Source organism: Quercus suber, unplaced genomic scaffold, assembly GCF_002906115.3.
Source record: "Quercus suber isolate HL8 unplaced genomic scaffold, Cork oak 2.0 scaffold_76, whole genome shotgun sequence".
Taxonomy (NCBI): domain Eukaryota; kingdom Viridiplantae; phylum Streptophyta; class Magnoliopsida; order Fagales; family Fagaceae; genus Quercus; species Quercus suber.
The window spans coordinates 796,118-809,481 of record NW_027069541.1 but is presented as its reverse complement, the minus strand read 5'-3'; positions in this window follow the sequence as shown (position 1 = coordinate 809,481).

Genomic DNA, 13,364 nt, shown 5'->3' with positions numbered 1-13,364 from the left:
AGAGAGAGAATAAAATATAATAAAAAATTATACAAGCTTGCTACAGTAACATCATATATGTAAGATAGTACAGTAGCAAGATTGTAAACTTTTTTAGAATTGGAAGACTAGGTAATGGGCTTTTTTGTGCTTTATTGATGCTAAAATATAGTAACATATACGCTATGCAAGATGGGGTACTAATGCTCTAAGAAGTAAGAATAATTAACAAAAAAAGGAATGAATAAATATTGATTATAACTATCTAGTTGAAAAAATATATATTAATTATAAAATCAAATACATCTTGTATGTGTACAGAACTTGTGGATGGACAAGTGCTTCTTACGTGGCTTGTTTCCTTACAAATGCTCCATTTTCTTTTCTTTGTTGGTTCATTTTCTTTTGGATTCTTTGGTCTTAAATATTTGGGTCTTCTCTTAGAAGGAACATACAGAGGGTCTTGTAAAGCACCTAGAAGATTTGATAATACTTGGCTGTTAAGTGCATAATATTATTAGAACTTGCTAAATCATCAACATTACGTATGACTTGAAGCTCCACATGAACCTTCTGCAGAGTTAGGTCAAAATGTTCATATTTCTTCACTAACTGTGACCCTACCTCTGCAACTTCCAAAAAATGAAGCATTAAACTATTTTCTCATCAAAATGGAAGAAATGTGTGGCTTCACCTATATGACATAACCAGATATGTTGTGTATAATATGATTGTTGGCCTTGATTGTCCATCTTTCTAAAATATAATGTAGAGGAAGAAGCCCACAAGAAATTTTTTTCACAAAAACTTGTACTCATGGTTTTAAAAACCAAGTTGGTCAATGAAACATTTTTGCACCTAGTTCTCGGTTTTGGCTAGTTTTGGGCAGTTTTGGCTGGACCGAATTGGTACCCGGTTGAACCGGCCGATTTGGTCTAGTTTTTAAAACCATGCTTGTACTCTTTGGAGTAAGAAGCTCACGATTATGATTGTCCACAAACTTACATACAATCCTTTTTTTTTTTTGTAAACTCATCATTACTTTGTGATGAAGCCAAAAATGTTCATCAGTCAAGGCCTTGCAAAGATGAGGGAGAAAGGCACCAGAGTGGCATTAGCCAATGGTTCTCTAACAACTAATTCAATAAAATTCTCAATATCTCTCAGAGAATCAGAATGTAATTCTATGTGTTTAAATGTGCATACCTTTCTCTTGGTGCTTGATGGCTTATTTATAGCCCTATTAGGAGCCTCATTATGAGTGTGGCTATTGGGAATCTAATTATGGCTCTCTTGGCTGTTTTGAGTAATGTATATCTGACCTTAAATGGATACTTAATTGTCTCATAATTGCTCTTTTTGATTATTGTGGCTCGTCGTTTACGAAATCATTTATTGCTGTGTAATCAATGTTGTTAGGACATATGTGGTTTCACTTGTTAAATAACATATGTCATTCTTTTATGTAATTGGCTAATCCTTTGACAAAATGCACTCAACTTGTAATTCGGTAGTTCTAGATGTTTTTAATACTTTAAGAAACAAGGTTTCAAGATCAAATGTTGAAGTCATTAAGTTTGTCCAAGAAACAAGCTGAAGAAGTGTTGAATCATTAAAGCTCAACACCTGCTCGATAGCTTCTATCTGTCGAGATTTATAAAATCATATTTTCTGATATGATTTCTTGGGATTCGTGAATGTGTCTTTAGGCCTTCTTTTCTTCAACCCTAGGCATATAAAAGTATTGTTTTAAGGGCCGTCAAAGGGTTCACAAGTTGCACAAGCATTAAGCAAAATTTGTTCAAGCAAATTGTGATTGGAGACTAAGTTTTGCCATAGTTCATCTCTTCTGAAGAAGTTGTTGTGTATGTACACCTTTGGGTTTTGTGACCAAGTATCTTCTTGATCTTCATCGTGGATGAACTGAAGAACTTTGCAGCCAATAACTCTCTCTAAGTTGGTGATTGAAGTCGCGTATTGGGATCCGCACAATTGGTTAATCACGTACTTGAGAATCGTGCATCAAAAGGGGAAACTGTCACTACAGAACAAGTCCAATTGGGTATTGGGGTAAAGGTTCAACTATAGGTTAGTAAGGTACTTGGAATTCCTTTACTTGTAACCGCTTGTTGTGATAATAGTGGAGTTTCGGGAGTGGTGACCTGAAAATCACCTGTGGAGTTTTTGTCATCAGGTTTTCCCCATTCGTAAACAAATTACCATGTTATTTATTTTCCACTGTATAATTAGTTTATTGGTGATTTGTTTGTGCTACCACGCGTTTACATGTTAAATTGATTAATTAATAATTTGGCTAATTAATTAATTAATTAATTTAATCACAAGGGGTCAGTACATTTTGGCCTATCAAGTGGTATCAGAGCAAGCACACTCTGATTAGGTTTTATCTTTACTGTGTTGATCCATTGCCCCTTGTTTATCATGGATAGAGGACAATCATTAATCATACCTCCTTTATTTGATGGCACTAACTATACATACTGAAAAGTACGCATGAGAGCTTTCTTGCAGTCATTAGATGAGAAAGTGTGACAAGCTGTAAAGATTGGCTGGACCAAGCCAAAAGAAGAGCTGGCCGATTGGGATGAAGCAAAGATCAAGGCGGCAAACTTCAACAGTAGAGCATTGAATGTCTTATTCAGTACAGTCACCAATGAAGAGTTTAAGAAGATATCCTTCACAGAAACTGTAAAGGAAGCATGGACCATCCTCTAGACAACCTATGAGGGTACAAAGGCTGTCAAGGATTCAAAGTTTCAAAGGCTCACTACAAGTTTTGAAGAAATAAAGATGAAGGAGGATGAGTCATTCGATGAGTTCTATGCCAAGCTCAAGGACATAGTGAACTCAGCCTTCAATCTTGGGGACACCATTCCTGAACCCAAAATTGTGAGAAAAGTGCTCAGATCTCTACCCGAGAGATTCCATGTAAAGATTACAGCAATTGAGAAATCAAAGGATATTAACAAGATTTCTGAGCTGGTTGGAAACTTGCAGACCTACGAGCTAGGACTATCTACGATTGGCAAGTCGGGTAAAGGCAAGAGCATGGTCTTGAAGGCAAAGAACAGTGATACAGATGAGTCCACCAATGATGAAGATTCCAAGATGAAGTCCTACATTACAAGGAAATTCAAGAAGTTTATGAAGAATGCCAATGGAAGGAACTTCGACAAGGACCGTAGGCAATCTAGTTCTACCCAATTCAAAAGCCAAGACAAAGGGAAGAAGGTTGTAAGGAATGGCAGTCAGTATACTGTTCCCACAGAACCTAAGTGCTTTGGGTGCCATGGCTTTGGTCACATGAAGCAAGAATGCCCCACATATCTTAAGAGTATTGGGAAGAGTAAGGCACTTGCCGCAACCTTGAGTAACACTGAGCTTGAAGATGATTCTAACAATAAAGATGATGGAATCTTGAATGCCTTCACTACCACTGTCAAGCCTACTGAATGGATTGTTAAAAACGTGGAAGAAGAAGAAGAATTGGTGGATTCTAAGTGTGAGAAGATGGATGATTAAGCTGACATCCATACAGCCTATGAGAAGCTTTACAAGCTCTTTGAGAAGTATGAGAAACTGTATAGACTGGCCATCAAGAAGCTCAGTGATGTAGAACTTGATCGCGAGGAGGTTTCCACAAAGTTTGATGAAGCTAATCAAACAATTGATGCACTAAGGTTTGAAAACAATTTCTTGGCAGAGAAGATCAAGAAGCTTGAACCGGAGCTATTTCAAGTCAGAGTTCAGTTGGAGAGGACTTCAAGTGCAAAACTTGATGAAATGCTCAGCATTCAGAAATCTGCTTTGGATCGAACAGGTTTAAGGTGTGGTCTTTCTTCCTCTAATATTGCTTCTACTAGTGCTACTATTTTTGTTTCTCCTGCTAATAATATTAAAATTGAGAACACTGATGTTAAAACTGAATTAGCTAGTGAGAACCTAGACAAGGGTAAATCTATCTTAGGAGCACCCCCTAAGCAGGATAAGAAAGATGTTAAAAACCCTGGGGCTAAGAAGGCTAACTCTCAAAAGCCTAAATAGAAGAAGCAACATCTCTGTCATCATTGTGGAGCTGCTGATCACACTCGACTAAATTGCTACAAGTGGCTAGCCACTCAACAGAGCAACGGTATGATCGCGTCTGGAAGCCATAATCAGCTTTAATCATCTTTTACTTCTTTTGGTGATCTTCTCAAAGCCCTGATGTTCCTTTCGAACTTGAACAAGTTTCAATTCTTTCCCCTCACCGCCGGTTCAAGGATTTAATCAAAGGAAAGATTCTTCTAAGGTGTGGAAGAAAAAGGACTCTAAGTGATTTTATCACTTTCTTCTTCTTTCGTGTTTTTGTTTGTTGCATTACTTGTGTATTTTGCATTTATTTTGAGTTAGTCTAGTTCTATGCTTTGCTTTATTTAACATGCTTTTGTTTGTTTATTTTCAGTTTTGTTTGTTTTGTTTTTAATATAAAAATTAAAAAAAAATTGAAAAATCAGAAAAATATAAAAAGTGTGTTTTGTGTACTTTGGTACTTGTGTGCCTTGGATGACCATTGAAATAAATCTCTTGTAGCTTAGATGAGCATCTCTATACACAACTAAGTAAGTGAGCTTTGTAGCTCTTATTTGTGATGAGTAAGATTAAATTATCTCTTGAACTTAATACTTATATCACTCTTTTTGACGGGTAGGACTAGAAAATCCTAAAAGAAATGTATAAATAACCATCTCACCACTATTGTCTGCCAATCATAATATGACACCTATATGCTTCGGCATAGTAAAAGTGTAGTGTCAAAAACACATGTATGCTTCAGCATAGCAAAAGTGCAGTGTCAAATGCTTAACATCTTTGATATTTCTTTTCTCTCTTTCATATGCCCATGCATGATATGCTAAAATAAAAGAAAATATGTAAAAAAAAATAAAAAGCAAAAAGATCAAAAATGCTTTAAATATGATTGTAAGCGTGTATTCTAGGAGATGTGGGAATTATAGGATGTACCTCGAAGATGATAGTCCCCATCAAATAGTTATGATTATGTGTGAATTAAAGTGATTTTCTTATATCTCAAATCATCATAACATGTATACATATATATAATCTTGCGATGTTTTTCACACACAACACGCAATATTCTTTGCTACTCTTGATACATGTGCAGGTATAATGTGATTTGGCCATCACAAGGTTTTACATGTGCTAATGTATGTTCACTAAATTGTCTTGACTCGTTTTTGAAATATAAAATTGGTTAAACTTATTTAGTGTGTGTGTGTGTGTGTGTGTTTTTGAGGATCCATGTGCTTATATTTTCTATTGAGAGATGATTTTGAGAGCTTAATATGTTGTTTGGATCAGTGGCTGAGTTGTATGTTGGATTGCATTCATGTCTGTGTTTTTCTCTTCTCGAAAAACTATTTTGAAAAGCTATCTCGACACCTCCTTGACACCTCCTTGATACTTAGCTATCTGTCGAGCTTCTTAAGCTTTTTCTTATCGAAATCTTGACACCTTCCCGACACCTAGTGGATCAATAGAGAATGTTCCTGTCTCCTCGATAGCTTCTCGACACCTGATGGATCGATCGAGCCTCTCTTCTTATGTCTGATGTTTTGTTCCTCGACACTTCCTCGACACCTACATCTGTCGAAGGCCTTTTTACTCGACACCTCCCTCGATAGATGTCTCAATACCTTTCGACACCTCAGCTGTCGAGATTTACTCAGGAATCTATATAAGCTCCTCGTGCGATCCGCCTTTCATTTCTATCGATCTCCTTCTTGATAGCTCTCTATTTTCTCTCCCAAACTCCGTCATCTCACTCCAAACTTGCTCATCAAGGTTTCTTCAAGCTTTTTTTAAGTCTTTCTACACTTGGTAAGCTTCTAATCTCCCATTCTTCATGCATTTCATGTTTTGAAACCCAGGTTTGGGGTTTTTGAAAACTTTTGGGGTTTTTCAAAATTGATGAGTGTTTCTCAAAATTTTGGGTTGGGTTTTCCTTTAAATGTGATTAAAACCTCATACATTGCATCACATATGCATTATAACTATATTTTCATACATTTAGATGTGTCAATATGCTTATGTGCTAGTAGGATTGGATGGGCTGAGCCCATGATGTATTTTCTTTTGCATGTCATATGTTCATGCATTCCCCATGCATACGTACTATTTTTTCGATATATTTGATATATTTTAATTGCTTGGGACTTTTCTGATTGTCTTTCTTTCTCTCCCTCTCTTTCTGTTTAAGTTAGTAGTGTCTATGGCACGTAAATGTAAGTCTGCTCGGTCCCAAAACCCTCTGCGTTCTAGGACATCTTCATTTTCTGATCCTACTCCTTCTAACATTCAGTTCTATAATAAGGATGCTTATAAGGCTTTCTCGGAGAACTTCTCTAGACGCGGTGTACATTCAGAACGCCAAGTCATTTTGGCGAACTTTGTCAACACTGACCTTCCCTCTGTCATTCACAGTTGGGGATGGGAGTCACTATGTGACGTCCCGGTCACTTGTCCTCTCGTACTTATTCAGGAGTTTTACTCCAACATACACAGGATTGATCATTCAATACCTCTCTTTTTTACTCGTGTTCGAGGTACGCGCATTCCTATCACACCGCAACTTGTTGCGGATGTACTTTAGGTTCTTAGGATAGAGCATCTAGACTATCCTAGTTGTGAGCATCTGCGGACTGTGTCTAAAGATGAGCTCATGGCTACTTTTTGTGAATGCCTTGTTGACTGGGGTGAGCGTCAGTATACACCATGTAAGCCTTTTGCTAAAAGCCCTCGTTTCATGAACATGGTGATGACTTTTGTACTTCATCCTCTTTTTCACTACAACTCCATCACAAAGCCTCGTGCTCGGTTTTTGTTATCTCTTCTTGAGCATCTTACTATAGATTTTTCTTCTCATTTCGTTCTTTCTATCATAGATATTCATTTAGATTCAGCATCCCGTAATAAGCTCATCTTTCCTTCTGCTATCACGAGGATCTTACACTATTTTTATGTCCTTTTTCTTGTATCCAACCACTTCACACCCATTTGTGTCATAGACGCCGCTACCGTAAAATGTAGTGCAGCGCAGTTTAGGTCGTGACAGCCGGATTCCACTCCTCCCTCTTGTCCAGCTCCATCTTGTTCAGCTCCATCTACATCCGCTCCCTCCACTTCCATGGGCGATGTATCACTTGGAGACATCATGGATGCTCACCTTGATACACTTTCTACTGAGTTGTATCAGGTGAACGTTCGTGTCGATTGTATTGCATGACGACAGGCGACTATGGGTAGCTTTGCTCTTGAGGCTTCTCCTCCACCACCTCCTCTAGTGGCTTCTGATTCTGATACTGAGGATGATGATGATGATGGTGATGACAATGACGCTTCGGATGATGATGGAGATGCTAGCTCTACTGATAAGATGTCTACTTGACACTCTTACCCTTTGTCACTCGTGACAAAAAGGAGGAGTAGTTTTGGATATTGAGAGTAGTCATACTTAGGGGGAGAGTTAGTGTAGGACATTTTGTTAGGGGGAGAATTAGTGTAGGACATTTTGTTAGGGGGAGAGTACTGATATGAGGGATGTAATGAGGATTCGATGTATCTTTTTCTTTTCTACCTTATTAGATACATTGTTCTTGTACATTGGGTCTTGTTTTTACATACATTGTACTTATTTTCTCTATATGTGGATATATGTTTCTCTTACCTATCTCTACATGTGTTGTGTCTTTTTTATTTTTATACACATGTTTTTTATACTTGTATGCAATCTATTATTTCTGTTTTACACAAAGATGCCTTGATGAGTTTTGTTTAAAGTGTTTTAGAAATACAGGTTGTCAAAGTCTATTTGTCATAAACTCTCTTCTTGCAAAATTTTTCAAGAGTTTGTGTTAGGATAGATTTTATTGTACTTAACAAGTGAATATGAGTTGAGTGATTTATGACTTCTCTCATATGTTCATTTGTTTGTTGTGGTTTTGTCACGGATTGTCAAAGGGGGAGATTGTTAGGACATATGTAGTTTCACTTATTAAATAACATATGTCATTCTTTTATGTAATTGGCTAATCTTTTGACAAAATGCACTCAACTTGTAATTGGGTAGTTCTAGATGTTTTTAATACTTCAAGAAATAAGGTTTCAAGATCAAGTGTTGAAGTCATCAAGTCTGTCCAAGAAACAAACTGAAGAAGTGCTGAATCATTAAAGCTCGACACATGCTTAACAGCTTCTATTTATCGAGATTTATAAAATCAGATTTTCTAATCTAATTTTTTGGGATTTGTGAATGTGTCTTTAGGCCTTCTTTTCTTCAAACCCTAGGCATATAAAAAAATTGTTTTAAGGGCCGTCAAAGGGTTCACAAGTTGCACAAGCATTGAGCAAACTCTGTTCAAGCAAATTGTGATCGGAGACAAAGTTTTGCCCTAATTCATCTCTTCTGAAGAAGTTGTTGTGTATGTGCACCTTTGGGTTTTGTGACCAAGCATCTTCTTGATCTTCATCGTGGATGAACTGAAAAACTTTGCAACCAACAACTCTCTCCAAGTTGGTGATTGAAGTCGCGTACTAGGATCCGCGCAATTGGTTAGTCACGTACTTCGGAGCCGTGCATCAAAAGGGGAAAATGTTACTACAGAACAAGTCTAATTGGGTATTAGGGTAAAGGTTGTTCAACTGTAGGTTGGTAAGGTACATGTGATTCCTTTACTTGTAACTGTTTGTTGTGATAATAGTAGAGTTTCAGGAGTGGTGACCTGAAAATCACCCGGTGGAGTTTTTGCCATCAAGTTTTCTCCATTCTAAACAAATCACCGTATTATTTATTTTCCACTGCATAATTAGTTTATTGATGATTTGTTTGTGCTACCATGCATTTGCAAGTTAAATTGATTAATTAATAATTTGGCTAATTAATTAATTAATTTAATCACAGGGGGTCAATACGTTTTGGCCTATCAAATGTCGTATGGTTGTCTAGAATAAGTATGGTCGTCTAGACAATGGAAGGCCCTAGATTTTAGCCCTCATCACTTTGCATCCCACTCTAGTTTTTGTAGGTTGTGGACCTTTTCTTTCTTTATCTTTACAACTTTAATGACGAAACCCTTCCCTCCAACAAACATATTCCATTCTAACCAATGATTTATCTTCTTTGGATAACCGTTTATGATTTTTTTGAATGATGAAACCTTTTTCCTTGCATATGCATTGTAACATGCATGAGCTAGCATCTTTTGAGTTGTTGAATGCCATATCAAGACATGGTTCCAAAGGCCATATAGAAGCAAAAGATTGATTCAAATCATTCTTAGGTAAGTCTACATCGTTTTGACCTTCTACTATTTCTGGTTCAGCATACACTAAGTCTTCTACCAAATCATCACAAAGAGAGATTATTTTAAGTTCTTCATTGTTCACATTCATACTTGCAATTCGAGTAAATATTTAATTTCAAGATTTGTTCAATTACAAAACCAAAATCTAAAACATAATAAACTTCCCCAATTTCACAAACTAGTTTTATTACACCAAAATCTAATTGGAAACTTTTAGGCTTATAATAAAATTATCAAAGAAAAAAGAAAAGTAATATACTTGATATGCTATAGAACTTGCTCTAATAATTAAGGGATAAAACTCAATAACACAAGAGACACAAATGGAAACACAATAAACCATATAGGAGGCAATCTCATTCTCATTGTTATTGTTCTTTATCTTTTGCAGTTTTGCTTTGCAAAATCCCACTGGAGGTTAATGTCAGCAACACCTCTTAGACAAAAAGTCTGATCCTAATGCAGTAACTGTGCAAAACGAACAAAATAAGAAAGGGAATCTGGAAATAAGTGGCATAGTCAACGATAAAAGATTACAAAGAGTCTTACTCTTGGAATAAGCATAAAGCTCTAAACTCAATGCACATATCAAAACTGACTTACCCTTACAAACTGATTAACGCTGTTGGACAATTATTGTTGCTAATGCATTTGTTATTTTACATAGCTGTACATGATTCTTATTTCTTGGCACAAACTGATACTAATTGATTTACATCATTAAGCCTATTCAATTACACATTGGAACTTCATATTGATGTTGCTAGACACTTAATTGTTGCTGATGCATTTGTTACTGCATTAGATACTTTTTATGTTAAAGAGGCCAATAACAAAAATACCCATTAAATAAAATATATAAATATATACATATATATATATATATGTGTGTGTGTGTGTGTGTGTATGTATATGTATAAACAAGATTCTTTGATAACAACAACTCAAATTCAGATTCGTTTCTATCTTATAGCAACAAAAAAACAAAATTCAATGTTCAGGATAACCCATATCTATCAATATTTCAAAAAAGTAAAACCCATACCCATCAAGATGTCAAAATATAGTTGAGTTCCAGTTAACTCAACTGGTAAAGTCTCTGATAGTTGTATAAGAGATCTGAGGTTCAATTCCCACTTACACCAAAAACTGATTGATGTCTTGGTCTGATAATAAAGAGCTATTATCAGGAGTGGACGCTATAGGTTGAAATTCTCTCCCAAAAAAAAAAAAAAAAAAAATGTCAAAATATAGCAAAGCCCATACCAAATCAATCAAAATATAGCAAAACCCATTAATATTTCGAAATCCAAATTGAGAAAAAGAACAAATCACCTAGTAAACAAAATTTGAAGTCACAAAACAACGTCATATTAAGGTTTCAACAGCGACTCCGGCAAGTTGATATGGTGGAGGACAGAGGTCCAGCGAGGTTTGCGGCAGGAAATGAAAAAGTTGAGGAAGGAGATGAGATTTTAAAGACTTTTTTTCAAATCTGGTTTGAAAACGTGAAATATGGTATTTTTTGAGATGTTAACGAATGTAATAGGATGTATTGATTTTTAAGTAAAAGGCTAATGTGACATGTCCTTATTGGTTTACATCATGTCCTTATTGAATTTATTCTTATAATTAAATCTCACATGATGCACCCCACGTTGTTATATTTTTTTTCAATATTTTTTTTCCCAAGATGCTACTAACGCTTATATTTTAATCTAATAAATTCATTTTACTTACTATTCTTTGTCTCTGAATTTGCGTGTAGGATATTATACCAAATGAAGTTTATTATAAAGAAGCAAAAAAATGGACACCCATTTAAGTTAAAGTCCAAACTCTAAACAATTAAAACTTAAAACATTTTTTTAATTAAAATTATTTACTTATTTTATAATTTATTATTACTATTTATTGAATAATTTTGTTTTAATTATTTTTAAAAAAATTAGCTTACATATGAATCTTTATCAAGTCATGCATGGAATGGGAATAATACTAATATTTTTATAAATTTATGCTTTAAATGCTCCTAAAATTAAAGAAAAGGTCAATACTAAAAGGACAATAAAGGAGATAACAAGAAATTAAAGGATATATATATATATATATATAATGAAAAGGGGCCATTACCTATAATTTATTAATATTTTAAAATTTTTAACAATAAAATAGAGGGGGAGGGACGTTTTTGGAAATGCCGGGGCCTTGGCCTGCCCCTCCTTGTGGACGTCCCTAAAAAAAATTGGAATTTTTCTTTTTGGGGATTTGTAGTACATTAGGTTCTTGACGACGTGACTCTTGTGTGCTTGTGTATCTAGAGTGGGGTGTATGTGTGTGAGTTCCTTTTTCTTATTTTTATTTTAGGGGTTGTCACCAATCATTGGTTTTGTATTAGGTGTAATTAATCACCTAGATGTCTAATTTATTTTAAGTTACCTAATTAACTAAACCAAATTTCAAAGATTCATTAACTAAGGTAAACCAAAAGTTTTTGAATCAAATATCTTGAACTCGGAAGTTTGGTTATGTGTTTTAAAAAGGTTTTTGCAAACAATATACATATAGATATATATATGTGTGTGTGTGCGTGCGCGCGCATGTGTGAGTAAATATTTACGTATAGCTAGCATGTGAATATTAACTTCAACAACATATACAATTAAAACATGTAAGATATATACATAAGTAACACGTGAATAAGCATACAAATATACTATACACATGTTACTTATGTCTATATCTTATGTATATACTAGAAACTAGTATATTTGTATATACTAGCGACTAGCCTGATACACCAATGCTAGCCTCCAACGGTTCTATCCTTGTTTGATTTTGAGTTACAGTCATCAAGATATCGCGCTCGGAAGGAAATTGACGCAAAGTTGAAAAATTCTGAATGTTTTTTCTTGAAAAACTCATATCTTTTGATCCAAAGTAGATATCGTTGAGCCTTTTTGTTAAAAATTAACTAAGACCTTGTTCTTCAAGATGGTCTAGCCTGCTTGTTCTAGTTCTTGCCCAATTAGTATAGTTTATTACACGAAGTTAGGTAAAAAAGTGCTTGTTTTTCATTAAAAAAGTGAACATTTTATTAGGGTTTTCTGTATTTTGGTGATATCTTATTTGTTTTAACTCCAATTTTGGTATGTAAACTATCGTTTCGAAAGGAAAAATATGCCCTATGAGATGGTCCAAAGTTCAACACAATCTAATGGTCAAATCAAAAAGTCAAAGTTTTGACCATATCTAGTTTGGGTTTTGGCCTTAATCGCTGTAAAATGACTTTTTCAAATGTTGTGACTTTTTGATCAACCGCCCAATCATTTTGTATTTATTTTTAACCTTTTTGGCTTTGAAATTCCTGATTTGGCAATTTTTTTTAAAAATTTTTTTTTGGTCTTTGTCTTGATATGTGAATTGGGGTCGAACAAAATACGGTATCTACACTCCCCCTCCCTCCACCCCTGATTGCGTGTGCACGCACACACAATAATAATAATAAGGGTAAAATACTATTTTGGTCTCTAAACTTTAATAAAAGTTTGTTTTTCGTCCCTAAACTTTAAAAAAATTCTTTTCTTATCCCTGAACTTTGTAAAAACTTTTTTTCAATGGTTTAGAAAAATAATGACAGAAAAAATATAAGTTTTCAATAATTTCAAGATGAAAACAAAATTTTTACTTTAAGTACATAAATAAAACATTTCAATAATTTATGGATGAAAAATGAATTTTTTAAAGTTTAAGAATGAAAAAAAAAATTTGTAAAATTTAAGAGCTAAAATAGTATTTTACCCTAATAATATTTCGTTTTCATTTTAGTTATCATGCAACTAAGTACTAAATGAACTTCTTCTAAAAAAAAAAAAAAAACAAAAGTACTAAATGAACATGTTGGAAATTTTTTTTAAAAAAAAAGTTTGAGCAATGTTATGTCACGTGAATATATATATATATATATATATAGTTGATAAGTACCGTCCACTACAATAAAAT